The 22,148-nt window shown below is 43.6% G+C and overlaps 1 protein-coding gene across 4 annotated transcripts in view; it reads right to left on the reverse strand.

Annotated features, from left to right (window-relative positions):
• The window catches only part of LOC115150314 (sodium channel protein type 4 subunit alpha B-like), a 181,173-nt gene extending 165,378 nt beyond the window's left edge, over nt 1–15,795 (reverse strand). For all 4 annotated transcript variants that reach the window (XM_029693503.1, XM_029693512.1, XM_029693476.1 and 1 more), the window contains exon 1: nt 15,301–15,795. The gene's annotated coding sequence lies outside the window, so the exon portion shown is untranslated. The remainder of the gene's footprint in view (nt 1–15,300) is intronic.
• Between the last annotated feature and the right edge of the window lie 6,353 nt (nt 15,796–22,148).

Raw genomic sequence — 22,148 nt, forward strand, 5'->3', positions numbered from 1 at the left:
TATACACTATATACACAAAAGCCAAATTAGTGGATTCAACTATTTCAGCCACACCCGTTGCTGACAGGTGTATAAAATCGAGCACACATCCATGCAATCTTCATACAAACATTGTCAGTAGAATGTCCCATACTGAAGAGCTCAGTGACTTTCAACGTGGCACCGGCATAGGAATGCCACCTTTCCAACCATTCAGTTCCTCAAATTTCTGCCCTGCGCCGGTCAACTGTAAGTGCTTTTATTATGAAGTGGAAACGTCTAGAAGTAACAACGGCTCAGCCGCAAAGTGCTAGGCCACATAAGCTCAAAGAACGGGACCACCGAGTGCTGAAGCACTTGGCGCGTAAAAATCGCCTGCCTCTGTTGCAACACTCACTACCGATTTCCAAACTGCCTCTGGAAGCAACGTCAGCACAAGAACTGTTCGTCGGAAGCTTCATGAAATGGGTTTCCATGGACGAGCAGTCGCACACAAGCCTAAGATCACCATGCACAATGCCAAGCATTGGCTGGAGTGGTGTAAAGCTCTCAGCCATTGGACTCTGGAGCAGTGGAAACACGTTCTCTGGAGTGATGAATCACGCTTCACCATCTGTCAGTCCGACAGACGAATCTGGGTTTGGAGAACGCTACCTGCTCCAATGCATAGTGCCAACTGTAAAGTTTGGTGGAGGAGGAATAATGGTCTGGGGCTGTTTTTCATGGTTCGGGCTAGGCCCTTTAGTTCCAGTGAAGGGAAATATTGACACTACAGCATACAATGACATTCTAGAAGATTCTGTGCTTCCAACTTTATGGCAAAAGTTTGGGGAAGGCCCTTTCCTGTTTCAGCATGACAATGCCCCTGTGCACAAAGCGAGGTCCGTACAGAAATGGTTTGTCGAGATTGGTGTGGACTGGACTGCACAGAGCCCTGACCTCAACTCCATTGAACACCTTTGAGATGAAAATGGAACGCTAACTGCGAGCCAGGCCTAATCACCCAACATCCGTGTCCTACCTCACAAATGCCCTTGTGGCTGAATGGAAGCAAGTCCCCGCAGCAATGTTCCAAAATCTAGTTGAAAGCCTTCCCAGAAGAGTGGAGGCTATTATAGCAGCAAAGGGGGGACCAACTCCATATCAATGCCCATGATTTTTGAATGAGATGTTCGACGAGCAGGTGTCCACATACTTTTGGTCATGTAGTGTATATATTCCCTCCATTTTCTTCACTCTTCTTGGCATCTCTCTCTCTCTCTCTCTCTCCCTCTCTCTCTCTCTCTCTCTCTCTCTCTCTCTCTCTCTCGCTCTCTCATCGTCCAGGCAGCTACAGTGATACATCTAATCAGACTGTCAGTTAGGAAACGCTGATAGAATTATTTCAAATCCATAATCTCCTTCCTGTCCACAGATGGTAGTTTACAGCAGTTTATATTTTTTTTCTTGGCATGCCACATTTGGTTAGAAAAAATCTGTCTATGGTGCTGCTTCAGACTTAGGCCTAGGTTGCAGTTTGCAATACCTGGACTAAAACATCCCAAAAACAGCTTTGCGTTTGTAACAATATAGTGTATGATACACAATTCCGAAGCTCTTAATGAACTGCAAAAAAGCAACAGAAAATCAACAAATCAGATATTGAGCCCTTTTTAAGACAATTGGTCACATATAGTGCTTTTATGAGGCCTTCCCTGCATCGCAGAATGCTGTACTAATTAATGAGGAGAAATGGCTCTCAGACTCCCACACATAGACTACCTGTAGCTCAGTATTTAGCAGAGTGCTCCGCTTAAGCCTTCACTGCACAGTATGTGTTCTTCATTATAAACTGGCTGATTTGAGCCTTGAATGCTGATTGGCTGACAGCCATGGTATATCAGACCGTATACCACAGGTATGACAAAACATTTAATTATACTGCTCTAATTATGTTGGTAACCATTTTATAATAGCAATAAGGCACCTCGGGGGTTTGTGATATATGGCCAATATACCACGACTAAGGACTGTGTCCAGCCACTCCGTGTTGTGTCGTGCTTAAGAACAGCCTTTAGCCTTGGTATATTGGCCGTATACCACACTCCCTCGGGCCTTATTGCTTAATTTGACATCAATGTTCAGGTTCATTTTAATTTAGCTTGAAAAGAGGTCAGAAAGGATTGGTCGTTTTTGATAGTTTGTCTTAATTTTCAGTGTGTGACGTCCACACTCCACAGTCAATCAGTTCTAATTCCACAGATATGGATACCATGAGAGCTTATGAATCATTGTTCAGCGTTCCCTGTCTTTGCCAATTACTTGTGCAGCCTTGAACGTCAACTAGGCAGCAGAGTGATAGTGTAATGGGCAGAAACCCTGTCACCCCTCTGCTCTAGTTCAGGGTGAGTCTCCACTCGCCATCACAGTGTTTACTGAGCTACGGGGGAAACGTTGAGATCAAATTCTCTGCCAACGTGAGCAAAGTTCAGACTCTACAGTAGACAGATGGGGAGGGGGAAAAATGGCTTATGGCTTGGGGGTAGAAGCTGTTAAGGAGCCTTTTGGTCCGAGACTTGGTGATCCGGTACCGCTTGCCGTACAGTAGTGTAGCAGAGAGAACAGTCTATGACTTGGGTGAATGGAGTCTTTGACAATTCTTTGGGCCTTCCTCTGTCACCGCCTAGTATATTGGTCCTGGATGTCAGGAAGCTTGGCCCAAGTGATGTACTGGGCCGTACGCACTACTCTCTGTAGCGCTTTACGGTCAGATGCCGAGCAGTTGCCATACCAGGTGGTGATGCAACTGGTCAGGATGCTCTCGATGGTGCAGCCGTAGAACATTTTGAGAATCCAGGGACCCATGCCAGATCTTTTCAGTCTCCTGAGGGGGAAAAGGTGTTGTCGTGCCCTCTTCACGACTTTCTTGGTGTGTTTGGACCATGATAGTTTGTTGGTGATGTGGACACCAATGAACTTGAAACTCTCGACCCCATAGACTTTGACAGAGCACTATGTGTTGTAAGTGAAGCGGCACAGCATTCCCCCCTTTTGATTTTGTCCTCTTTGATATCCTTAAGGCATTATCTTGATAGAATGTGTATGTCATAACAAACCACCCACTTCCACTTTTAAGGAAATTCATAATCCCCTTCATTAGAAATGATTAAATTGTCCATCTTAGTAATAATGTTTTAGTAATAATTCCTCCGAGGCTAAAATGAGGCCTACTGAGTCCATGTCGAATCAAAACAAAGCTCCCTGCTAGTTAGTTCTGTTCATTTCCTATGCATAACATCGTTACACATAGACAAACACATAGCCACTACATACAGATAAAATACAAAAACTACTGCTACTGACATATTTAGAGTTGGTAATAGCCGAAAAATACAGGAATTTCAAACCCCAACCCTACATTTGACCTAATATGTGCATATTTGAGACAAAGCAACAGCACAGGAAGCTTTGCCTTTGCCTAAATTCAACAAACTCTGTTTTGGCCCTGTTCTGGTCCTAAAATGACATGATCTTGATCATCCTAATAGCCTTTACATTGATTCGCTCCCTTTCCGTCTGTTTTATGGATGCAGAATTGCCTCACGCTCTTGCGACCCACTTAGATTCATCTTGTTTGAATCCTCTCCTCCCCACCTTGTCACAGTAGTTTCCTGCTAAAAGAGCAGTGTAGCCTCTTTAATAGAACTCAGGGCTTGATAAAGCTCATGCACTGTCATGAGGCTCGGTCTCATGCTTTTTTTCTGTTTTTCTCCTCATTACTGTCTTTTTTGGGTTGTTCAATCTACTCCAATCTGGTTTTATGTATGTATTGACTTGTCGTTTTCATCTGTACTTTCAATACATTTGTACCGGATGAGCCTTGTGTTAAAAATACACGCGCATGTGCACACACACACACACACACACACACACACACACACACACACACACACACACACACACACACACACACACACACACACACACACACACACACACACACACACACACACACACCATACCCAACTGGGCAAAAACTGTCAATAAGAATGTGGTCTTAACTGACTTGCCTAGTTAAATAGAGGTAAAAAAATATATAAAAAATAACTGTTGCGCTTTTCTACAGGATCTGTCTTTTCTAGTATTGAAGTCTGCCAACCTCAGCACAGCCTGTGCTTGTCAGACATGGGAAAGAGCTTGACAAAACACTGTTGGAGCGCAGCGCATCTAGCTACTACAAGTGTGATGGCCATATTTCCCCTGAGGCTACTGCCGACATAGACCAGGGTGGATGCCAGAATCAGTGTGTGTATAATTCATAATGTATCCAAACTGGCTTCCAAAAATAGCTGTGTCTCCTCTCCTGTACAATGGAGGTAATGTCACAATCTACGGAGAGATATGTACAGTGTTTCCTCCTTCCCGTGTCTGCCAGATTTGACTTTGTTCAAAGTATGTACTGAATGATCAAATCAAATTGTATTTGTCACGTGCTGAATACAACAGGTATACACCTGAATACACCTGTTGTATTCAGCACGTGACAAATACAATTTGATTTGATCATTCAGTACATACTTTGAAACAAAGTCAAATCTGGCAGACACGGGAAGGAGGAAACACTGTACATATCTCTCCGTAGATTGTGACATTACCTTACAGTGAAATGCTTACTTAAAAGCTCGTAACCAACAATGCAGTTTTAAGAAAAGAGTTAAGAAAACATTTACTAGATAAACTAAAGTAACAAAAAAAAAGTAACAATAAAATAACAATAACAAGGCTATAAACAGGGGGTACCAGTACCGAGTGCAGGTACCGGGTACAGGTTAGCCAAGGTAATTAAGGTAATATGTACATGTAGGTAGGGGTAAAGTGACTAATATGTAAAACATCCCTACTTTGCTCTTCTTAACCCTCAAATCTCCTTTAATTTCGGAAAAGATAAACTGATAGAGATACGTGTGGTGAAATATCCAATGAATTAAATACTCCATTCCAAAATAAATATCCTTTTGAAAAGGTCCTATCTGATGGGAAACCACAACTAGTAATGGAGCTGAGGATATCAGATAGTAGAACACTAAAGTCACCAGGGCATCCTGTCTGTAAACCAGTGATGTATAGCCTCAAAGCTAAGTGCCACCTCTACTCCGCATTTTAACTTGGTTTAAACATCAAGATGGGTACCTAGGAATGATCTACTGACGAGAGAAACTGTTGAAACCTCAAGGACAGCTTTTTGATTCACTCCAACAAGATATTTGTCAGTGGCGAATAAAAATCTCCACTTATTTTATTTTTATTTTGTTGGCATTCTGTAAGGTAAACCACACAGGGATTCAGACAATGGACTTCCTCTGTGGAATTGCATTTATTGCTGCGTCTTATGTTTATGTGTCATCAACATTCTTTTATAGACTGGGTGGTTCGAGCCCTGAATGCTGATTGGCTGACAGCCGTGGTATATCAGACCGTATACCACAGGTATGACAAAACATTTATTTTTAGTGCTCTATTTATGTTGATAACCAGTTTATAATAGCAATAAGTTACCTCTGGGGTTTGTGGTATGTGGCCAATTTACCACGGCTAAGGACTGCATCCATGCACACCGCGTTGTGTCGTGCCTAAGAACAGCCCTTAGCCGTGGTATATTGGCCACATACCACACCCCCTCGGGCCTTATTGCTTAATTATAGTGCCTTTGAGCGTTATCAATGCCGCAAATCTCCAACTCATTCTTGTAAGGTCATACCGCGCTTGAACCCTTCTGACTGAATGCTGGTCGGCCTGCAAATCTCAAATGAATAGGCAGGGGACTTAGATTGCTGTTACTGCTGGTGAGATTCGGTCATCTCCCAAAGCCTTTACATTCCCAAACCAGTTAGAACAGTGGTAGCACATATCTTTCTGTCTGACCACCAGTATTTATTCAGTCCTGGGCTCATATGTCATGACTGAGTTAATCAAAACTCTCAAATACTAATTCCACTTGTACACACAATCATAAAGACCTACTGATATCATCTCATGAGACTGTATTAGACTCATATTGTCTCATGGACGAAGCGAAATATAATCTTGTGCTATATGACTAACCTTACTCTGAATACAGCATTTAAACACTGCTACTCCGGTCAAAAGGGGCCATTCCATAACAAGGTATGAATCACTTTTCTTTGTCCCTTGACAAAGGCTTGTCTCCTCAAAAGGACTTGGGAAGCTGCGTGATCAATATGCACTGAACAAAAATACATACGCAACATGTAAAGTGTTGGTCCCATGTTTCATGAGCTGAAATAATAGATCTCAGAAATGTTACATATGCACAAAACAGTATTTCTCTCAAATGTTGGACACACATTTGTTTACATCCCTGTTAGTGAGCATTTCTCCTTTGCCAAGTAAATCCATCCATCTGTCAGGTGTGGCATATCAAGAAGCTGATTAAACAGTGTCATCATTACAAAGGTGTACCTTGTGCTGGGGACAATAAAAGGCCACTCTAAAATGTGCTGTTTTGTCACACAACACAATTCCACAGATGTTTCAGGTTGAGGGAGCATGCAATTGGCATGCTGACTGCAGGAATGTCCACCAGAGCTGTTGGCAGATACGCACACCTGCGCCCCATCATTAGGGCACACCTGGACTTCATCACTATCCTGATTACTCCCCCTTTATCTAGCACTCCCTAGCATCACTATTCAGGCAGTATTGATTCTGTGTTCATGTCAAGACGCTGCTCTTGGTTTGTATCGCGCTGTTTATTATTATTATTATTAAACTCACCAGCTGACTCCCAGTGTCATCGTTACAGAATTCTGGCTTTACAAATGAATGCAGCAGGGAATCAGGACATTCCCAGATGATTGGTGAACAGGGACACCTATTTCACCAACACCACGACCAGCTGGCGCAACTGGGGATGGCTATGGATGAGGTTTTCCGCGTTCTTCAATGTCTCGACATTACCCGAGGGACGTCACTTCCAACTAGTGATGGATTTTCTATCACAAGTCGAACCAGCACCCCAGCCCATCCAGCAGTCCGCCCAGGTCAGCGATGCCCATTTGTCCCTCCCGGATAAATATGACATGGCTTTCTATTCCAGTGTTCCCTCTATTTCGCTCATCAGACGGGAGCCCCCACCATTGAGAGGTCCAACGTTGCCACGGTTATTTCTCTGCTGACCGGACGGACGTAGGAGTGAGCTACGGCTGTCTGGGAGAGGGGGCACTGGCTTCCTATGAGGGATTCAAGGCTCTGTTCAGGAGGAGTCTTCGATCATCCACCGGAGGGCAGAGAGGGGAGGTCAGTGCCTACTCCAGCTACGGTAGGATGGCCAGACTGATGCGGAGTATGTCCTCACCTTCCGGACCGTGGCACTCTCCAGTTGATGGAATGAACCGGCACTCAACACCATATTCGGAAGAGGACTGTGCAAAGAGGTGCAGACCGAATTGGCATGCTGATTCGCGATGGCCATCCGTCTGGATAACCTATACCAGGAGTGTCGGCACCTCCATCGCCTCTCTCCCTCCTTCGTTGACCATTCTGTATCAGAGCCTAACTCCATGGAGGTAGGGGCCACATGCCTCCCCGCGGCTGAGCAATGCCATAGGAGACAGCTAGGGCTCTGTCCCTATTGTGGTCAAGAGGGGCACCAGCTTCAATGGTGTCCGGTACGTTCCAACCCGGGGTCCACGAGAGCGTGAGTATTCCATCATCACTTTCCACCAAACCCTTTTTAGTATCGATTTCACTAGTTGGCTGTCCCTCATCTACTATTTCTACAACTCTAGTGGATTCTGGTGCCACGGGAATTTTATTGACCAGGCCTTTGCCGCCTCCCTGAACATCACCTTATACCTGCTCTCCTCCCCGGTTCAAGTGCTAGATAATGGACCACTGTGATCTGGGACTATCACACACATGACAACACCATGCACCCTCACTGTAGAGTCCATACATCAAGAAAGCATTCCCTTCTTCATCATCAGTGCACCCATACAAAAGAGACCTCCCATATCTCCAACGCCATAACCCCACCATCTCATGGTCGAGGATGACAATCACGGACTGGGCACCCGAATGCCAGAGGACATGCTTTCCCTTCCCCTGTGGTTCCACATTGGTTGAGAGTCCTGTGGTTGCCCTTCAGCCCAACATCCCGGAGGTATACCAACACATGCGGGAGGTTCTTTCCAAAACCCGTGGCAACTGTCTCCCTCCTCTCCCCTGGGACTGCCATCGACCTGCTTTCAGGCTCTGCGGCCCTGTGCAGCCGCATCTACCCTCTGTTAACGGCTGAAACGAAGGCTACGGATGAGTACATCCATGAGGCCCTCCAACAAGGTTTCGTCCACGTCCCCTGTGTTGGCAGGCTTCTTCTTTGTGGCAAAGAAGGATGGAGGGTTACACCCATGCATTGATTACAGATGTTTGAATGCCATCACCACAAAATACCATTACCCTCTCCCGTTGGTCCTGGCAGCGATCAAACAGCTCCACAGGGCCCACTTAAAAAAAAAAAAAGTAATCCAATTGTGCGTGTGTAGTGCCTACAATCCTATCCGGGAAGGGGGAAGAATGGTTGACATCTTTCAGCACGGTGTCCAACGACAAGGTAATCCACAAAAATGTTATCCATGTGCATATGACTCAGAGAAACTGTCTCCTGCAGAGAGGAACTATGACTTCGGCGATTGGGAGCTCCTGGCGGTGAAGTTGGCATTAGAGGTGTGGAGACACTGGCTGGAGGGTGCCAAGGACCCATTTCTCATCCTCACCGACCATCGGAACCTGGAATACATACAGACAGCGAGGCGGCTGAACCCACTCCAAGCAAGGTGGGCCCTTTTTTTCACTAGATTTGACTTCAATCTGACATATCGCCCAGGTTCAAAGAACACCAAAGCCGATATCCCATCTCTATGATTCGGGAGAGGTTCCTTCCCTGAGTGCACCCATAATCCTGCCATCGAGTCATAGGCACCGTGGTCTGAGACATACATGTGGACATTCGCCAGGCCTTGGCGAGGGAACCTGCACCCACTACCTGTCCTCCTGAGCGCATCTACATTCCCACGGGGATAAGGGATTGGCTGCTGACCTGGGCGAACACAGCTGTCATCGCTGGACATCCAGGTATCACCCGCACTATCAATCCTTCTCCAAAAAGTACTGGTGGCTCGCAGGACACCACTTGCTACGTCAACTCCTGTTCTGTATGTGCCCAAACTAAATCTCCCCGGCATGTTCCAGCTGGGAAACTCCTTCCCGTGTCTAGCGTCCCTGGTCTCATCTGTCCATTGATTTTGTCACTGATCTCCCCTCTGATGGTTTCACCACCATATTGGTGGTTGTGGACAGATTCTCTAAATCCTGCCGTTTTATCCCTCTCTCTGGTCGCCCTATGGCTCTCCAGACTGTTCCATCAGGCCATCCGGCACTATGGCCTTCCAGAGGACATCGTCTCCGACTGTGGCCCCCAATTACCGTCACGGGTATGGAAAGCCTTCATGGAGAACCTGGGGGTCACGGTCAGCCTCACTTCTGGGTACCAGCCTCAGTCTAACGGGCAGGTGGAGCGGATGAACTACGAGCTGGGGAGGTTTTTGAGGAGTCACTGCCAGGACCGGCAGGGGGAATGGGCCTGATTCCTTCCCTGGGCGGAGTACGCTCAGAATTCATTGCGTCACTCCTCCACCAGGCTGACTCCCTTCCAGTGTTATCAGCCAGCCCTAGCTCTGAACCCCGAGTCAGACCGAAGCCTCTGCGGTGGACGAGTGGTTCAGGCGCACAGACGAGGTTTGGAATGACGCCCATGTGATGCTCTGCCACAAGAAAGAGCAGGCAGATCAACACTGTAGTGAGGCTCCCATGTTCCATCCTGGTGATTGCGTCTGGCTCTACACCAGAAACTTCCCACTCCGCCTGTCCTGTAAGAAGCTGAGCCCCCTGTTTGTAGGGCCATTCAAGGTCCTCCGGAGGGTCAATGAGGTAACGTATAGATTGTAGCTCCCCACTAATTACCGAATCTCACCCTCTTTTCATGTTTCCCTCAGGCCAGTGGTTTCTGGTCCCCTGGCTGAATCCGTCCCCTACGACGGGGGGGGGTACTGTCACGTCTACTCTCGCCCCGGTGCTCAGCATTGCCGGTTTACTAACCACCGGTCCTGGCAACCCATCATTACACACACACACCTGGCAATCCACATTATGCACACCTGCTCCCCATCGTGTGGCATACCTGGACTATCCTGATTACTCCCATTTATCTAGCATCATCCTTCAGGCAGTGTTGGTTCTGTGTTCATTTCCAGACGCTTCTCTTGTTTTGTATCGCTCTGTGTTCATTATTAAACTCACCACCTGCATCTGACTCCCAGCGTCATCGTTACATATTCATCCATTAAAAGTAGAGATTACTGCCTGGTCATTGGCTAATCAGTGTTCTTAGCCACAGAGAGGTTGGTTCAAACGGGACCCATAACTAAACTTAGGCTGCAGACAAATCCCTTGACATAGGGGTCATCTCAGACAAACAAGATGGGTATCAAAGTCATCCTTTAAACCATTCCTCATATCAACCCCCTGAGGCTCCTCCAGAAGGCACATGTCAAAACACTGACACACTCTTTGGGCTTTAAATGGGTCTCTTTAAGAGCTTGTTTATTGGCCGCCCAAAGGGGTTATTACAGCAGAGCAACAAAGATAGAGGGGGTTGAAAGACAAGGTGTTTTTTTTTACAATCGTTTCCCTAGTGATTAGTGACAGGTCAACAGTGCAATGGCACCACCACGATTGGTGTGGGTTACACCACACACCAACGCGATTGTGTAGCCTGAAGGCAAAGTTGCAGAGGGGAAAATGCTTAAATCCACTTCAAATAAATCTATATATGCAAATGCAGTTCTTGGTATGGCACACTGCTAATTCTAGCAATGAGAGTTGTGAAGAAAGATCTGCTGACAGCTTGTTTAACCTACATGACCCAGAGCAGCTGAAGTCAGTACATCATACAGATGTAGGATCTTAATTTGATAACCTTGTTGCAGGAAAATTTTCCCGCAATGCAGTAAATGTAAAACCTGAAGTTGAGGTTTGAAATGGCTTTTCTAAAGTTTAATTTCCACTTTGAAATGTCAGCCTTTATTTTCCCTTATAAAAAACATATCAACCGCAACCATTAGTTATAATTCACATTTCCTGTTGCTGCAGGATTTTTTTTCCTGCTGTAGGAGACTGGCTCAAATTAAGATCCTACATCTGTATGGCGATAGCAGCCAACGAGGGGCTCACAGTGTACCAAAAGTAAAGTCAGACCTATAGTTTGAGGCATACATCTGGGCATCTGTGAACTACCAAGATAAATATTTATGCACTTCACCAGAATAAAAATAGTCCTAACAAGAGGAAAGATTCCTTTCTTCCTGTTAGAGGAAATACAAGAAAGGGATAACAAAAAACAAGCAGTCCGATAAATCACAGAAATAATGTCTGTATTCACACAGAGAATACCATGAGCTGCAAAACAAATAATGAACCCATGGTCATCAGTGGTGTCTGCAAGTAGTCATGGTGGTATCTGCTAGTAGAAAGTCATGGCTTGCTTTGCTTTAGCAAAACAGACGCTGGTCATGTCAGAATTACGAGGATTATGTTTCTACCATTGAAACAAACAAACAAATACATGTGGGATACAATGTTTCACAACAACTAGGCCTGGTCTGCTGCCATGTAGTCTATCCAGAAGTCTTGATATTTTACCCAGAAATCAGTTAATCTGAGTTTGACATGTGGTTGGATTGATACAGACACAAATCTTGGAAGGTAGGCCTACTGTACCAACACAGTCCTTTTCATTTTCTGTAATTATACAAGATTTGATTATAATTGTAATGACTCTCTCTTCAAAAATTACATTACCCCAAAAAGGGAAATTGGGGATACCTCAAGGTATCAAGCTTGGTAAAAGACCTTTGAGCAGGTTATATTATATACCTTTTCAGAGATTCTATGACTGGGAGATGTAATGCGGACATGCCCATTCTGTGATTGACTGGACTCCTTTGCATCGCCACATTTATAGCATGGCACACTGAAGCGTTTGGAAAAACAACAATAGGGACCCTGATGAAACCTTGGATGAATCCTCCCCATAGACTATAGCCCTTGTGTAGGCTTTAGACAAACAAGAGGCAAAAATTATAAGTGAAATCCATTTGTAGTGTTAAATAACAATGAAATTGGAGTATGAGAATGCATTTTCCCTCATTTCTTTCCCTCTCACAATGCTGGGGGTCGATAAGAACACAAGTTGAGAGAACATTCCAGATGCACCTATTGCTGATAATAACAAGACTTCAAATGAGAAAAGCTCTTGCTTAGACTCATAACTATGAATTCATAACTATCTCTCTATATATACACACAAACAGTCAAGTGAGGCAGCGTGAGTTGTGGATGTCTTGCCAAAGGCGTTGATGATGTTTTGACAGTTTTATGCAAATACAAAGGCTGTTAATCATGCGCAACCCCATAGCAAGCATGCATGAGCCTGGTATTTTATATAACCAACAAACCCCCTCATAGCACAGTCAGAGGCTCCACTTCTGGATACCTGACTTAGGGAATCATGGTGTGGGTTTGGAGGAATACAAGCAAAAGCTTCAGCCATAACATCGATCTGATGTGTGGTATGATGTCACCTTAGTGGAGAATGCTCTAGACATAGCAAATCCAAACATGTTGCACATTTCTGTTTTAATGTTTAAATGTCTTACGTAAGTGCTGTGTCATTATGTGCTATTTTCACCAAATAAATATAAATCATGGACATTAATATGGAGTTGGTCGCCCCTTCGCTATTAAAGTAGTTTAATAGCCTCCACTCTTCTGGGAATGCTTTCCACTAGATGTTGGAACATTGCTGCGGGGATTTGCTTCCATTCAGCCACAATAGCCTTAGTAAGGTCGGGCACTGATGTTGGGCGATTAGGCCTGGCTCACAGTCGGTGTTCCAATTCATCCCAAAGGTGTTCGATGTGGTTGAAGTCAGGGATCTGTGCAAGCCAAACAAGTTCTTCCACACTGATCTCGACAAACAGTTTCTGTATGGACCTTGCTTTGTGCATGGGGACATTGTCATGCTGAAACAGGAATAGGCCTTCCCAAAACTGTTGCCACAAAGTTGGAAGCACAGAATCGTCTAGAATGTCATTGTACGCTGTAGCGTTAAGATTTCCCTTCACAGGAACTAAAGGGCCTTGCCCGAACCATGAAAAACAGCCCCAGACCATTATTCCTCCTCCACCAAACTTCAGTTGGCACTATGCTTTGGGGCAGGTAGCCAAACCCAGATTCATCCGTCGAACTGCCATATGGTGAAGCGTGAATCATCTCTTCAGAGAATGCATTTCCACTGCTCCAGAGTCCAATGGTGGTGAGTTTTACACCACTCCAGCCAATGCTTGGCATTGTGCATGGTGATCTTAGGCTTATGCGCGGATGGTCATCCATGGAAACCCATTTCATGAAGCTCCTGACGAACAGTTCTTGTGCTGACGTTGCTTCCAGAGGCAGTTTGGAACTCAGTACTGAATGTTGCAACCGAGGACAGAGGATTTTTCTGCGCTACGCACTTCAGCGGTCCCATTCTGTGTGAGCTTGTGTGGCTTAGCATTTCGCAGCTGAGCCGTTGTTGCTCCTAGACGTTTCCACTTCACAATAACAGCACTTACAGTTGACAGGGACAGTTCTAGCAGGGCAGATATTTGACAAACTGACTTGTTGGAAAACTGGCATCCTATGAGGGTGCCACTTTGAAAGTCACTGAGCTCTTCAGTAAGGCAATTCTACTGCCAATATTTGTCTATGAGGAATCCACTCATTTGTGTCCACATACTTTTGTGTATATATACATACACTAGCCTATATCTTATTCATGTTTTTAAATATATATTCATATCTATATATAATTATGTTTTTAACATTAATCAGTTATTGTATTTCTATTATTTTTGTACTGATTAAACTCTTATTTTGCAGCTGTTGAAGCAAATGATTTTGGCAAGTGCAGTAGATAAAACATCATTTAAACTTTAAATGGTTTTAACCTAGTACGAGATTCGACTTTAACCGATTCCCACGTTACTTGTCTTGACTTTCAGGACCTTGGACAAGAGCACAGCGGTTCGCGTTGCCTGGAAAACCACCGCGCGACAGCTTCCGCGTCTACTTAGCCAACTACATACACCTCGAAAGGTCAGTTATTCGGGAGAACAGCTCGCTGGTACATTGAACAAACATCTCAGTGTCACGGCTTTTGAACTGCGATGGCACTCTCAGATCTAGGCTACCCTGGCTATTGCATGCGAGGCATAGCCTGCAGACACACCTGTTGTCCATTATTATAAGTTGTCTTGGCGGTGTATCCAATGCTGCTCTTAGTTGATGTTTTCTGATGTTAAAACGTATTTTAATACTGTAACCTATATATAAATTGGAATCACTCTTTGGATCACATAAAGACAAAGGACAAGTGTTTAGAGCTGCCCCCCCCCCCCCCCCCCCCCCCAAAAAAATGACATGCTGAAGGGGCAAAGTGTAACACAAACTTAACCAACACAAATCCTAACCTATTTTTTGGTGCCAAATGTGAACAGAAAAACCACGACACCGTCATCGCTTTGAAGACTTGAACCTTTTGTTCTACTCCCGTGCCCTTATCATTTCAACCCATGTAATCAACCAAAGAGTGCTTCTAAACATGATTACCAAGTGGAGAAACTAATCCCCGTGCTCGCGCCACGGTGATTTCCTAACAACATATTCAAAGTATTAAAACCCTTTCCCAAATTAACATTATTACAACTTAAACAACTAGTAGCCAAGTCTATAATCTTTAAACCGTAAATGAAAGCACAAGTTGTTTCACCACTTCATATGCCAAGTCAACTGTATAAAAAGGATTTTAAAAAACAACGCAACATATGAATTTAAGTCTTAAACTGTAATGAAAAAGCTCAATTATCGTAGCCTAAGTATAATTTCCATGAATTATATCCCATATATGATATTCATTAGCCTATTTGAAAATATGAAATACCCTATTGGCCCCTCCAAAAGGTTCAAATTAAGCTAACAGACAACGTAAATCAATAGACGCCTATTTTGTTAACCATAGCCTACACTTTAGCTGAATTGTACAGGTTAAATGGGCTATGTTTAGTTAAAGAAAAAGCGTAGGGCCAGTAGGAATCTAATGACATATTTTGATGAGGTTAGGAACCGGCACTGGACAGCAAAGGAAGATGAAAATGGGCTACTTACATGTGAAACTCCTTTATTTACAGCATTGCGTCCCCCAGTCTACTTCAATACATTTGGGCATTTCCATCCACTGGAAGAGATAAGGCCATGTCGAACACTCTTTACACAATTCCAAACAATCCGAAATACCTTATTTGAAAAGTGTTATAATTAATTAGAAGATATAATTTTTTTTGTTAATGCAAGGTGCACCCAATGATTCGAAAAAAACGCGCGTATTCTACCAGTTGTTAACCCAACTCATTATTAGGCATATTTTTTAACGGTTCTGAGTTGACCGATTTATATTTTATTGCACTTTCCAATACATAGACTCCAAATAAATTATTTAATATGCTCCGTGCAGAAAGTCGTTGTCCACACAGCTGTTGATTTAGTCCAAGTAGTCTATAACAACTTTACGCGCGACGGTTTACCGCAAGAAGCGTCGGTGAGAGATTCTGTAACCTGTCACGGAAAACGAGTCCAGACCATTTGATTGCCCTTGAGCCGCGAAGTGAGGAAGTCAAACGTTCAGAGGTAACGCCTACTCCCATTTGTATGCGCTGTGTTCTTCAGGAGGGCATAAGGCTAATAAAGTTATAGTGGAGCATGCAATAATAGGTTAATAAGTTTAAATAATGTAGAGACGGAATGAGGATGAGCAAGAAAGTCTGGATAATGAAACAGTTTTATTAAAAACTCCTTATGATGAGTCTGTAATCCTCCTAGCTTCAGACGTGTCACAAAAAGCACATTGCGCTTTTAAATAGCCGACAGTTGAAATATAGGCCTAGCGTTATAAGATTTAAAGGGTTAGGCGATTTGATTGATCTTGAATATTATTATTAACTCAACTATTAGTGAGTGTATGCCTCATCCTGATGGAGACTGTATAGTGACTTGTGGAATCTGTTTCCCGATATAATTAGCTAGTTTAATTTTTCTTCAGGAAGTTAACATTAGGACCAATGTTGTTTTGAAAAACTAGACTCGCGGATTATGAGGCCAATCAGGATTATGACGTTTTCATGGGAACAAAACGTTTGTTTTAATCTTGGGTTGATTTAACGTAGCGCTATAATTTATCCTTAATGGTTAGAACAACATGAGTCAATAATACAATATTCTATAAAGTTCGACCACCCATGTGGGTAGCCTATAATGCAGGGCTCTCCAACCCTGTTCCTGGAGACCTACCATCCTATAGGTTTTCACTCCAACCCTAATCTAGCGCACCTGATTCTGCTAATTAGTTGGTTGATAAGATTAATCAGGTTAGTTACAACTGGGGTTGGAGATAAAACGTAGAGGAGAGTAGCTCCCGGGAACCGGGTTGGAGAGCCCTGCTATGTGTGTCGATGCCTTGTGGCCTGCGTTTATACAGGCATTACAATTCTAATCTTTTGCTTCACGAATTGGTCTTTTGACCAATCAGATCAGCTTTGAAAAATATCTGATGTGAAAAGATCTAATGTGATTGGTTCAAAACCAATTAGTGAGGAAAAAAAGATCAGATTTGGATTGACTGTCTAAACGCAGCCCTAGAGTAGCAACACCATTAAAATGTATTCCAAACCTGGGTTCATTATCCCCTCTGCTGGTAAAGAGTAAGAACAGCCTGTTGTAAATTGCACTGACAAGTATACAATACAGTAGGCCTACGAGTCAGCATCACTGCCACCCTGGTCCTAAGAGGCTGGCGAGTCATCTGCAAAACGGAGATACTTAGCCTATATCACATGGAAGTCATAATTAATCAACTTCATAAATAATTTTAATAAGCATTTCTCTATGGCTGGCCATACTTTCCTCCTGGCTACCCCAACCCCGGCCAACAGCTCCGCACCCCCCGCAGCTACTTGCCCAAGCCTCCCCAGCTTCTCCTTCCCCCAAATTCAGATAGCACATCTTCTGAAAAAGCTGCAAAACCTGGACCCGTACAAATCAGTTGGGCTAGACAATCTGGACCATCTCTTTCTAAAATGATCTGCCGCCATTGTTGCAACCCCTATTACCAGTCTGTTCAACCTCTCTTTCCTATCGTCCGAGATCCCTAAAGATTGGAAAGCTGCCACAGTCATCCCCCTCTTCAAAGGGGGTGACACTCTAGACCCAAACTGCTACAGACCTATATCTATCCTGCCCTGCCTTTCTAAAGTCTTTTAAAGCCAAGTGAACAAACAGATCACCGACCATTTCGAATCCCACCGTTCCTTCTCTGCTATGCAATCCGGTTTCCGAGCTGGTCACGAGTGCACCTCAGCCACACTCAAGGTCCTAAACGATATCATAACCGCCATCGATAAAAGACAGTACTGTGCAGCCGTCTTCATCGACCTGGCCAAGGCTTTTGACTCTGTCAATCACCATATTCTTATCGGCAGACTCAACAGCCTTGGTTTCTCTAATGACTACCAGTGTCAAATCGGAGGGCCTGTTGTCTGGACCTCTGGGAGGCTCTATGGGGGTGCCACGGGGTTCAATTCTCGGGCCGATTCTTTCCTCTGTATATATCAATGATGTCGCTTTTGCTACAGGTGATTCTTTGATCCACCTCTACACAGACGACACCATTCTGTATACATCTGGCCCTTCTTTGGACACTGTGTTAACAAATCTCCAAACGAGCTTCAACGCCATACAACACTCCTTCCGTGGCCTTCAATTGCTCTTACATGCTAATAAAACAAAATGCATGCTCTTCAAACGATTTCTGCCCGTACACGCCCACCCAACTAGCATCACTACTCTGGACGGTTTTGACTTAGAATATGTGGACAACTATAAATACCTAGGTGTCTGGCTAGACTGTAAACTCTCCTTCCAGACTCCGGACTAAGCATCTCCAATCCAAAATTAAATCTAGAATCGGCTTCCTATATCGCAACAAAGCCTCCTTCACTCATGCTGCCAAACATACCCTCGTAAAACTGATCATCCTACCGATCCTTGACTTTGGCGATGTCATTTACAAAATAGCCTTCAACACTCTACTCAGCAAATTGAATGCAGTCTATCACAGTGCCATCCGTTTTGTCACCAAAGCCCCATATACTAACCACCACTGCGACCTGTATGCTACATATTCGTCGCCAAACCCACTGGCTCCAGGTCATCTATAAGTCTTTGCAAGGTAAAGCTCCACCTTATCTCAGCTCACTGGTCACCATAGCAACACCCACCCGTAGCACGCGCTCCAGCAGGTATATTTCGCTGGTCATCCCCAAAGCCAACACCATCCAGTTTTCAGCTGCCAATGACTGGAACGAATTGCAAAAATCACTGAAGTTGGAGACTTATATATCCCTCACTAACTTTAAGTGTCAGCTGTCAGAGCAGCTTACCGACTGCCTTTCCTTCCAGTTTTCAGCTGCCAATGACTGGAACGAATTGCAAAAATCACTGAAGTTGGAGACTTATATATCCCTCACTAACTTTAAGTGTCAGCTGTCAGAGCAGCTTACCGATCGCTGCAGCTGTACACAGCCCATCTGTAAATAGCCCATCCAACCAACTACCTACCTCATCCCCATATTTGTTTTTGTTTTCTGCTCTTTTGCACACCAGTATTTCTACTTGCACATCCTCATCTGCACATATATCACTCCAGTGTAAATTGCTAAATTGCAATTACTTACTACTAATTATGCTACTATGGCCTATTTATTGCTTTACCTCCTTACTTCATTTGCACACACTGTATACAGATTTTTCTATTGTGTTATTGACTGTACGTTTGTTTATCCCATGTGTAACTCTGTGTTGTTGTTTTTGTCGCACTGCTTTGCTTTATCTTGGCCAGGTCGCAGTTGTAAATGAGAAGTTGTTCTCAACTGGCCTACCTGGTTAAATAAAGGTGAAAAAAATATAAAAAAATAACTCATAACCCTAACCTTAACCCTATCCCTAACCTTAACCCTAACTCCTTGCTTAGTTAATGTTTGGCACTTCACTAACATTAGCGGTAGCCACCTAGCTAACGTTAGCCACAACAAATTGGAATTTGTAATATATCATACGTTTAGCAAATGATTAACATATTGTACGAATTGTAATTCAGAACATATCATACAAAATGGATGATGGAAATCCACAAATTAGTACATACCATATGAAACATAACATATCATACTAATTGGAGTCCCTGTCACGCCTGCTCCCGCTCCCCCTCTCTGGCGCTCGAGGGCGCCAGGCGGCCCATCATTACACACACCTGTCACCATCGTTACGTGCATCAGCGCTTCATTGGACTCACCTGGACTCCATCACTTATTGATTGCCTCCCCTATATCTGTCTATTCCTCAGTTTCATCCCCGTGTCAGCATTATTGTTGTTTTGTTCCCCCTGTCCAGACGCTGTCTAGACGCTGTCCTTGTTTCGTTTCATGTCGGTTAATTATTAAATATTCACTCCCTGTACTTGCTTCTCGTCTCCCAGCGTCTGTCCTTACAGTGTCCCGGATTTACATGAACTGTTTTACGTCTACCCCTGAGTCCAGGTTGGTACATTTGGATTTAAGGGAAAATGTATTTGAGTAAAAAGTACATTTTTTCCTTTGGAATGTAGTGGAGTAAAAGTAAAAGTTGTAAAAAATATAAATAGTAAAGAAAAGTAGCCTACATATACCCCCCAAAATACTTAAGTAGTACTTTAAAGTATTTTGGTTTACCTAGAGCAGCAAACATGAAAAACAACCCAATAATTTAAAAGAATGTTGCGTGGTGGCTTCAAATACCAAGTAAATAAAACACCACTAGATAGTTTCATTACAGAGAACAAACTGCAACACCTTTTTGTAGGAAACAGGCGTAGGTGCATTTGCCAAGTCACACCTGCAACCAATCAGAGCACACAAACAATGAATTAAAACGGACCAATAAGTTCACCGTTTCAATTCACTTACTGTAATATAGGCACTTCTATAGTGTCAGAAACGCAGACCTAGGATCAATGGTACATAGTGGGAGCCAACCCGTCTGGATAGAGAGACTAGCACCTCAGGGTGTGCAGCTAAATTTAAGGGCACTAAATTCCTAGTCCCCTTGAGGGACTGGATAAATAGTCCTAGACAGAAATTAACGGACATATCTGTGATAAAATCCAGCCAGAACACAGACAAATGTAGGCCTTTTGTTGAAATTGCAAACCAGGCAGGCACTGTTATGCGTTATATGATGAATCCGGAGGCAAATATCACTTTGGTTGACTTTAATGAAACAATAAGTAACATAACACAGGAGACTGTCTTCACTGGACTTGTTATGACGGCTGCACCAGGACCGACTTGCTCATTCACCTTTTAGATGACCTCATGAATGTACTTGCACCATGCGCTTTAATAAAATTGCTCCAGTACAACACATCACCCTTTCTTTTAGTCTTTTAAGATGTGTTTCTAAAATGTTTACACGGTTTATAGTTCATCACTCTGTAATAAACTTTTGTCTCCTTAACATATGAATTCATAAACAAACTTTTCGGACTTTAAATTTCAACAACTCATGAAACATCAACTAATTTTCTGTTTTTAACTTTCCTTAAAACAGTCAGTCTCTTGTTTCTTCAACACTAACTAGATTCTACACTAAGGTGAGCTGGGTGGACTGCCTGCCAGTCACCTTCACAGCTGCAGTGGGGTTAATCTGCCTCATAATGCAAGCTGTGTGTTAATTACTGCACATACTCTCCATATCTGTCAAGTGGTTTGACAACTCTGCCACAAGAAGTCAAGTGCACTGGAGTCTGTGGTGCTCTGACAGGAGTTGGGTCGGCATCTGGAACCGGTAGGTACAACTCCGTGTCACACTCTGGGTGTGTCTCTCCACCCTTTTCAGAAGTCTCTGAAGCACTGGGGAGGGGTTTCAGGTGGCGTGGATTCCAACTGTGGTGCAGAGCTGTCTGCCAAGCATGAACTGTGCTGGGCTCACATCTGTGGCTGGCAGTGTCGTTGCTCTGTAGGTCATGAGAGCTAGGAATGGGTCAGCCTGTTTCAGGATCCCTTTGGCTGTCTGCACTGCTCTCTCTGCTTCACCATTTGCTTGGGAGTAGTAGGGGCTGGTGGTAATGTGTCTGAAATCATAGTCCTTTGAGAATTGTGTGAAAGCTTTACCTGAGAACTGGGGATCAGTGTCTGTAATTAGAATATTTGGGCATCCCCACCTGGCGAAGATGTTCTTCAGTTCAGCTCTTGTAGTTTCTCCTGACATGTCTTTGAGGTAAGCTATTTCTATATATCTAGATAAACAGTCCCCAACTACCAAGTAGTGTTGCTTGTTGAGTTCACATACAGTACCAGTCAAAAGTTTGGACACACCTACTCATTCAAAGGTTTTTCTTTATTTTAAACTTTTCCGGATTGACTGGATTGACTGACCTTCATGTCTTAAAGTAATGATGGACTGTCATTTTTCTTTGCTTATTTGAGCTGTTTTTGACATAATATGTACTTGGTCTTTTACCAAATAGGGCTGTCTTCTGTATACCACCCCTACCTTGTCACAACACAACTGATTGGCTCAAACGCATTAAGAAGAAAATAAATTCCACAAATTAACTTAACAACGCACACCTATTAATTGAAATGCATTCCAGGTGATTACCTAATGAAGCTGGTTGAGAGAATGCCAAACGTGTGCAAAGCTGTCATCAAGGCAAATGGTGGGTACTTTGAAGAATCTCAAATATAAAATATATTTTGATTTGTTTAACACTTTTTTGGTTACTACATGATTCCATGTCTATTATTTCATAGTTTTGATGTCTTCACTATTATTCTATTATGTAGTAAATAGTAAAAAATAAAGAAAAACCCTTGAATGAGTACGAGTGTCCAAACTTTTGACTGGTACTGTGTGTCAGCTGCTAC

The sequence above is a fragment of the Salmo trutta genome, chromosome 2 (genome assembly GCF_901001165.1).
Source record: "Salmo trutta chromosome 2, fSalTru1.1, whole genome shotgun sequence".
NCBI classification, from domain to species: Eukaryota; Metazoa; Chordata; class Actinopteri; order Salmoniformes; family Salmonidae; genus Salmo; species Salmo trutta.